Source organism: Acanthochromis polyacanthus, chromosome 16, assembly GCF_021347895.1.
Source record: "Acanthochromis polyacanthus isolate Apoly-LR-REF ecotype Palm Island chromosome 16, KAUST_Apoly_ChrSc, whole genome shotgun sequence".
In the NCBI taxonomy this organism is placed as follows: domain Eukaryota; kingdom Metazoa; phylum Chordata; class Actinopteri; family Pomacentridae; genus Acanthochromis; species Acanthochromis polyacanthus.
Window position 1 is genome coordinate 31,972,772 of NC_067128.1, and position 7,211 is coordinate 31,979,982.

Here is a 7,211-nt window from a genome sequence, read left to right on the forward strand (position 1 = left end):
AGTGCAGAAAATTTCCAAAGAGTGTCATCTTGCCTGTAAAAATAAGCAATTCAGCTCATTTAAAATTCATTTGTGCATAATACTGGAAGAGCAGCACCAGCACTGACAACTTCCCTTGAGTGAAATGTTAAAAAAAAATATTCACCACCCCCTTAAAAATTGAACAAAAATATAAATGCAGCAGGCAAAAGGTCTTCTTTGCTGCCTTGGAGGGAAAGTTAAAAATCTGATTTCTGTTTTTGTGTTCAGAACAGGGTTACATTTAGGCAAAAACAGACAAATTCTCAACAATCTTTGGCTGTAAAGGATCAGATAGTGTGACCAGTCCACCTTAATAAACAGCTTTATTCAAATGACACAGTGGCACAGATGACAAGAGAATGAGTTGTTGGCATGTTGGTGAATGTCCACAACTCTAACATTTGTCATCTAAAAAAATCATTTCAGACGTAAATGGAGGTGTCCCAAAAATGTCCATCAACATTGCCAATCCCTATAGAGCAAAATATGACAAGAGAAAGAAGAAAATGGGTTTGTCGTTGACTGATGGATGCTGGTACGTCAGATAGAGCTGAAGTCAGGAACTCAGACGCTAACAACTCCACCATCTGTCACTTAAGAAATAGCTTCAGACAGCATGTTACCTCCCACAATCTAAAGACGTGTCAACACCCAAGCTCCAGAACATCACATCAGGCTTGTTAGTATGTGAAATTGTTTGCGATCAGCTGCAGAAGGTGCTAGTGAATTTGTCAGTGCGCACAACCAGAGAATATCTGTGAGGAGTCGTCCAACAGGAAGCTGGTTTGTGATCTCGTCGGTCACACTTATGGTACGTGTCCAGAGGGGCGTTTTTTTCTGCATGGAAACGCATAATATTTGAATATCGCCCGCTTTATTTAACTAACTATACATTACAGAACCAAATGAATCCCCAAATCTCCAAACCATGCTGCTGGTGCTCCTGGGGAAAGCAGCTCCTGTTAGATCTAAGAGTCAGTTCCTTCATTTTGATGCAGGAAGTCTTATTTTGGGCTGTTTTGTTCATCTAATAGCTTTTGTTTCTGTAAAATATTACAGAAATGATATAAAACTCAGTTGGAATTTTTGTGAGTTAGACCACTCTGCTTCTAACCCCCTCAAGTATGCTTTAGTATTGGAAGGTGCAAATAAGAATCAATTACTGGCAACAGCTAGTAGAAAAAGAAAAAAAAAATTCATTTCCAAGATATCTTAAATCTCGATTTGGTCTAAAGCAAAAGATTTAAAATGAACTCTGAGAAGCTTTAGTTTGTTGTAATCATTCCTCATGATTATACCGACCTGTAAGAAATAAATGCGACAGAGGACAAAATTTACACTCTGACAAATCACATTAGTATCTTTCATAGTTCTGATATGTTCCCTTTTGCCTGCTATTCCTTCACTGCAGCTCAACAAAGAAACACAAAGACGCACGTGTTATCCAATTATCTGAGGCCTCATATCGACTTCAGATAAACATAAGAACATATTTTTGCACAGAGTGAAGTCCGTTAGAAAGGGATGCTTTATGAACGACAGGATTAACTACACCAAGTAAAACGTGCTTTACAAAAATGTGAACCAATCCTTTAATGAAAAGATATGATTTTAATCATTTCAATGTTTCCTTTCACATAGCCCACACTACTGTCCTTTTCCATCTCCACAATCCCTTCACCCCGACCTGTTGAAGCTTTCTGAGCCAGTTTCTCCACTGAAAAGGAATCTTTTCTTCCCACCCTCCCCGAGTGTCTACTTAAAGGAAATCATTGGACCATTGTTGTGTTTTCTCGCTAGAATTTAATACTATGAGTGCTTGACCTTAGTATGTGACGTGTCCTCAGACGTCATACGCTGTAAAGTGGTACTGCGTAAATAAAGCTGGATCAAATTTCCTCCGAGTAAACAAGTCTTGTTCAATCAGCCTGTGCAGAATGAATCGCCGGTGATCGCAGCTCAGTGCCCGCCAGGTAGAACTCATAATCACAGATAACCTCAAGATGTAATTTCTGAATGAGTAGCCACAGTTTGTCTCCACCATGATATGAAAGAACTGCCCGCCTCCTGAGGTTTAAGTTATTGTTTAATTCAAAGGGTTTTGACATTAATAACAACACTTGCAGTGCTGTCAGTGTTACGTAAGACACTAAAAAATACATTAAACAAAAATAAAATGTTTATATACTGAAGCCACACAATGTTTAAAGTGATGATCTGAAGGCTCAACAGTTTACATATCTATAACTATTTTCTTGATTTCCACTAAATCTGTATATTGAGAAATATTTTGAATGTCCTAAATCAAAACAGATCGGCTTAGATATCAAGCCTGTGCGGTTCATTTATATGAAAATTTTGTCCAAGATCCTTTAAAAACCATCCCAAATGACTCAAAATTTGTCTAAAATGACTTGAAAATGATCCAAAACGACACTAAAATTGTCCAGAATCACACAAAAATTGTTAGAAATAACAAAAATCTTCCTAAGTTGACTTCAAATGTACAAAATGACTAAATTTGTCAAAAAAAATTATTTAAATGTTCAGAATGAGCAAAAAAAGAAAAGAAAAGAACAAAACAAGCATACTGTCATGAGCTGTTGCACTTTGTGCTTACACAAGAAAAGTCTGTTAAAAAATTTTTTTATTATTATGAGTTTATTTAAGAAGGGACCATGTACAATATTAAACATAAATGTTTCCATTTGATGCATTTGATGCAAATTATGCCTCCTCACTTAGAAAAGGTTTCTTGTTTTAAACCTGCTGGTCCAATTATGATTATTATGCTGTGATATTCTTTCAGTATCAGTCTCAAAAACATTTATACAGATTTTGTATCAAAATCTGTATTTTAGAACTGTGGTAACTTTAGCAAATTACACGAAACAAACAGAAATGCCATATTTACAGGGACATGATCAGGGATCAGTCTTTGCTGACTGGTGCAACCTCAACCACCTTCTACTGAACACCTCTAGAACCAAGGAAATGGTGATTGACTTCAGGAGGAAGAAGTCCACACCAGGACCGGTCACCATCCTTGGCATGGAGGTTGTCTCCAGCTATAGCAGGGGTGTCAAACATGCGGCCTGCGGGTCAATACCAGCCTTCCACAGGGTCCAATCTGGTATGCGGGATGGCTTTGAAAAGTGTTTGTTCTACTTTAATACAAAGGAATTAAAAAAAAACAAAAAACTCTGTTGCACTGAGAAGTTCATTTCTCAAAACCTACAAATGCATCTGAGAAAATACAACTGTGTGACAATAAATAACTTTGTCTGACCACTAACCGTAAATGAAACAAAGATTTTTCAAAATATTTTCTAAAAACAAAAAGGACAATATTTCACACATTTTCCAGGGTATATCAATTTGTGAGCTAAACTGTTGAAAGGAATCTAAGATGACTTTCTGTGAGTTCACCCTCCTCCTCTAAAAGGCTTGTTTACACAGAGAACACAGTGACTGATATGTGGTTACCATAGTGTCATGTTTTTAATCTGCCTGAATAAATGAACACGAGGAGTGAGGCGCCCTGGATGTGAAGGCCTGAAGGTGACAGATGGGCAGGTAAGCTCTCCCTGTAATCCAAACAGATGACAGTCCTAATCCTCTAAAGTTATTCCCTCCGTCAGCCCCACATTAACCCCGCAGGGCTCTGACGGTGCGTCACCACGTCTGCTGCTAATGTTATTCGTTAGGTTTTGGAGATTGACTGCGTCCTCCGACACCTGACGGCAGCTTTCAGACTTCCTCCTTACATCACCACATGGGTTCACATCCAACGTCCTGGCTGGAACGCAACGCACTGTTTGTGTTTGTTTTGGAATCAGCTGCACCGTTTGGAGGTTAGCAGAAAATGTGAATAGCAGTGAGTCTTAAATGTGTTATTCAGGCCAAAAGTTTGGAAGCTAGATCAAATATGTACAAAAAAGATCATAGGTTCATTGGTATACTTCACAACAAAATAAACATGATTATTATATAAACAGTCCCTCATCAGAATAGATTTTTACTATAATTATCAGGTATCTGTACTCTTGTTTCTTTACTCAGCTGTTTCTTTCTAGACATTTCTATGGACACAGTTGAGATTTATTGGGATTTTTTTGTGTGCAAACTCTCAAAAGCCAAAGAGCTAAAGTGAGTAAAGTTGTTGCGACCCAGCCGCTAGGGTCAGCAGGGTGTAACAAAGACAACCAGATATCATCGGTTGGGATAAAGTAATTTATTGTTTAGTGACAAAATTAACATAAAAGTGATCAAACAGGAAACCAGGACTGGTGGATGTTGCTAAATCAACAAACCAAATAAAACCAAACAAAGGCTAACAGAATTTTCATCCTAACTAAAGAAAACCAACACTCACACCTCAGTCAAACACAACAAAAATGAATGCAAATTAGTGCCAAGTGAACAGAATTAACTCAATAAAACAGGTGCCTCAAAACATACATTATGGAGTGAGACACAGAACCCGAGTAGATTTCACCAAATTAGCCAGCTGCTAATAGAAGCTATACACCAGTCAGCCACAACATTAAAACCACTGACAGGTCAAGTGAATAACATCGATCATACTGGTACTGTGTGGTGTTCTGCTGGAAAACCTTGGATTTTGGCATCCGTGCTGATGAGACTTAGACATGAAAAAACCCAACATTGTCCCAGAACAAGCACACTCACACTTTCATGCAAATGGAAATCCTAAATGTCACTGGACAATGCACCCCACCACATCACAAAAACACCAAACAATGAGGAACATCTTGAGGAACATGACAACCACCCAAGATGCTGATTTGACCTCCAAACTTCTGATAAAGTATCAACAGGATGCAGTGGAACAAATTTGATTCCCGCTACACAACCCAGAGTACCCAAAGGATCCACTGCCAACATCCTGGTCCAGACCCCATAGGACACCCTGAGAGGTCCTCTGGTCCAGGCCCAGTGGTTCAGAGCATTTTGGACCACATAAGGGAGACCTAAACCATATTAGGCAGGTGGTCATAATGTTATGCCTGATTGGTATATTTTCACAAGTTTTTCAGAGGAGTCATACCCGTCTTCGTGGCCTCCCTCACCAGTTGTCTTCTTGTTATTCAGTTTGTAAGGACCAACAGCTCTAGGCAGATTTAGACAAGCGCCATACTCCTGTGTCCATTTCTAAATGATGGAATTACCTGAACTCTGGGATGTCCAGAGAGTTGGAAATCTTTTCATAGCCATCTCCTGACATACTTTTTAGTGATTTTTTCTCTGAGTTGCTAGGAGTGTTCTTTTGTCATCATGTTGTAAGCCTAGCAGGAATACTGATGAACCAAGTACGGGACCTTCCAGACACAGATGTTTTTATACTACAAACTGATCTCCATTTCACTATTTGTGACACTGCTTGCATCATCTAGCTGGACCTCTGCTGAATTAGGTCAGTCACTTTAAAAGGGGTGAATATTTATGCAGTCATTTTCCTTACCTTATATATTTGTAATTAATTGACGTGATTTTGTGAAAATCTGTTTTCACTTTCATAATAAAAAGGGTTTTGTTTTTTATGTTTTTTTGCAAATTCTTGTCAAAAAAGCCAAAATTATACTGATAAGGATTTCATGTACAAAAGCAAGAAAAGGGTGAAACATCCATGCGGGATGAGTAGTTTTTATTGGCAGTGTAGACTGAGATGTAAAATCTCTTGCTCGCACTGTTTCCCCCCCTGCAAACTACTGCAAACAGCTTAGAATAGCACAGAGTTTTTGAGGGTTTTCTCGAGGTAGCTTGTATAGATTAACAGTTAATAAATCTCTTGTTTCTATCATTAAAGAGTGGCGTGGTAATCCAGTACTGATACTGACATACCACTGACCCTGATAAACAAACCGCATAATCTCCAAGAGGTTTTCAGGACGATTCATACGTAGCCGGTGAGTCAGTGACTCAGGAAGAGAAAAGCCACTAATGCGGTGAGAACAGCCCACGTCAGGCTGCTGCGAGGTGGCTGAAGGCTCTGCTCATTTCTGAAGTGTGGATTAGACAGGAATCAGATCAAAGGCTACGCAGTGGTTTGGTGGTTAGCACTGTCGCCTTGCAGCTAGAAGCTCCACGGTTTATGTCCCGGCCTTCCTGGGATCTTTCTGCATGGAGTTTGCATGTTCTCCCTGTGCACGTGTGAGTTTTATCCAGGTACTCCGGCTTCCTCCCACAGTTCTTTCAACATGCTGAGGTTAATTGATAACTCTAAATTGTCCATAGGCGTGACTGTTTGTCTCTATATGCAGCCCTGCGACAGATTGGTGACCTGTCCAATGTGTCCCCTGCCTTCACCCGAGCTCAGCTCAGATAGGCTCCAGTCCCCTCGCGACCCTGATGAGACTTAAGCGGTGTATAGAGAATGGATGGATGGATGGATGGAATCAGATTAGCAGCATATTTCAAATCCAAATTAAACACCTGTCTCTGCTGCAATTTTGTTCGCTTTATTGCATTCACATGAATTTGTCACTTCTAATGGTGTCGTTTCATTTTATCTAATGTTGATCTGTTTTTATTCTGCTCCAACATATGCACATTTTCATTTTATCAGGTTTAAAGTTAAATATATTTGCCTCAGTATAAGTCTAAAGCCCTAGAATAGAATAGAATAGAATAGAATAGAATAGAATAGAATAGAATAGAAAGACTTTATTAATAAAGACTACAGTTACCACTATCATAAATACAGATGAAAAAAGTACAAATGTGCAGTAAATAAAAATAAACAATAAGAAAAATCTAAAATGCAAAATGTCCAATGTAAAGGATGTACAAATGCTGAAGTGTTTTATCGTGCAAATAGTGTCCAAGTGTGCAAGAGGATTAAAAAAAGTGTGCAATTTCACACTGTAGAGCTGGAAAAAGATGCTTGCACTGAAAAGGTGAAGCTTTCCAATTTCGTTATACACTATCTAATGACAATAAAGTATATTCTGATTCTGATTCTGAGAGGATTGAGAGTTCTCTGCCAGCCAGGGGTGATGCATACGCTGATTAAATGTAAGATTTGTGCCGTAATGTTTTCTTCTTGTGGACTTAAACCCACTTTGCATCAAACTGGAATCAGATATTTGAAAGTGAATGAGTTCAACTCGCATTTCCACGTCTCTGCAGTGGTCAAACTCTCCACTAGGGGGAGGAGGCTCACCACT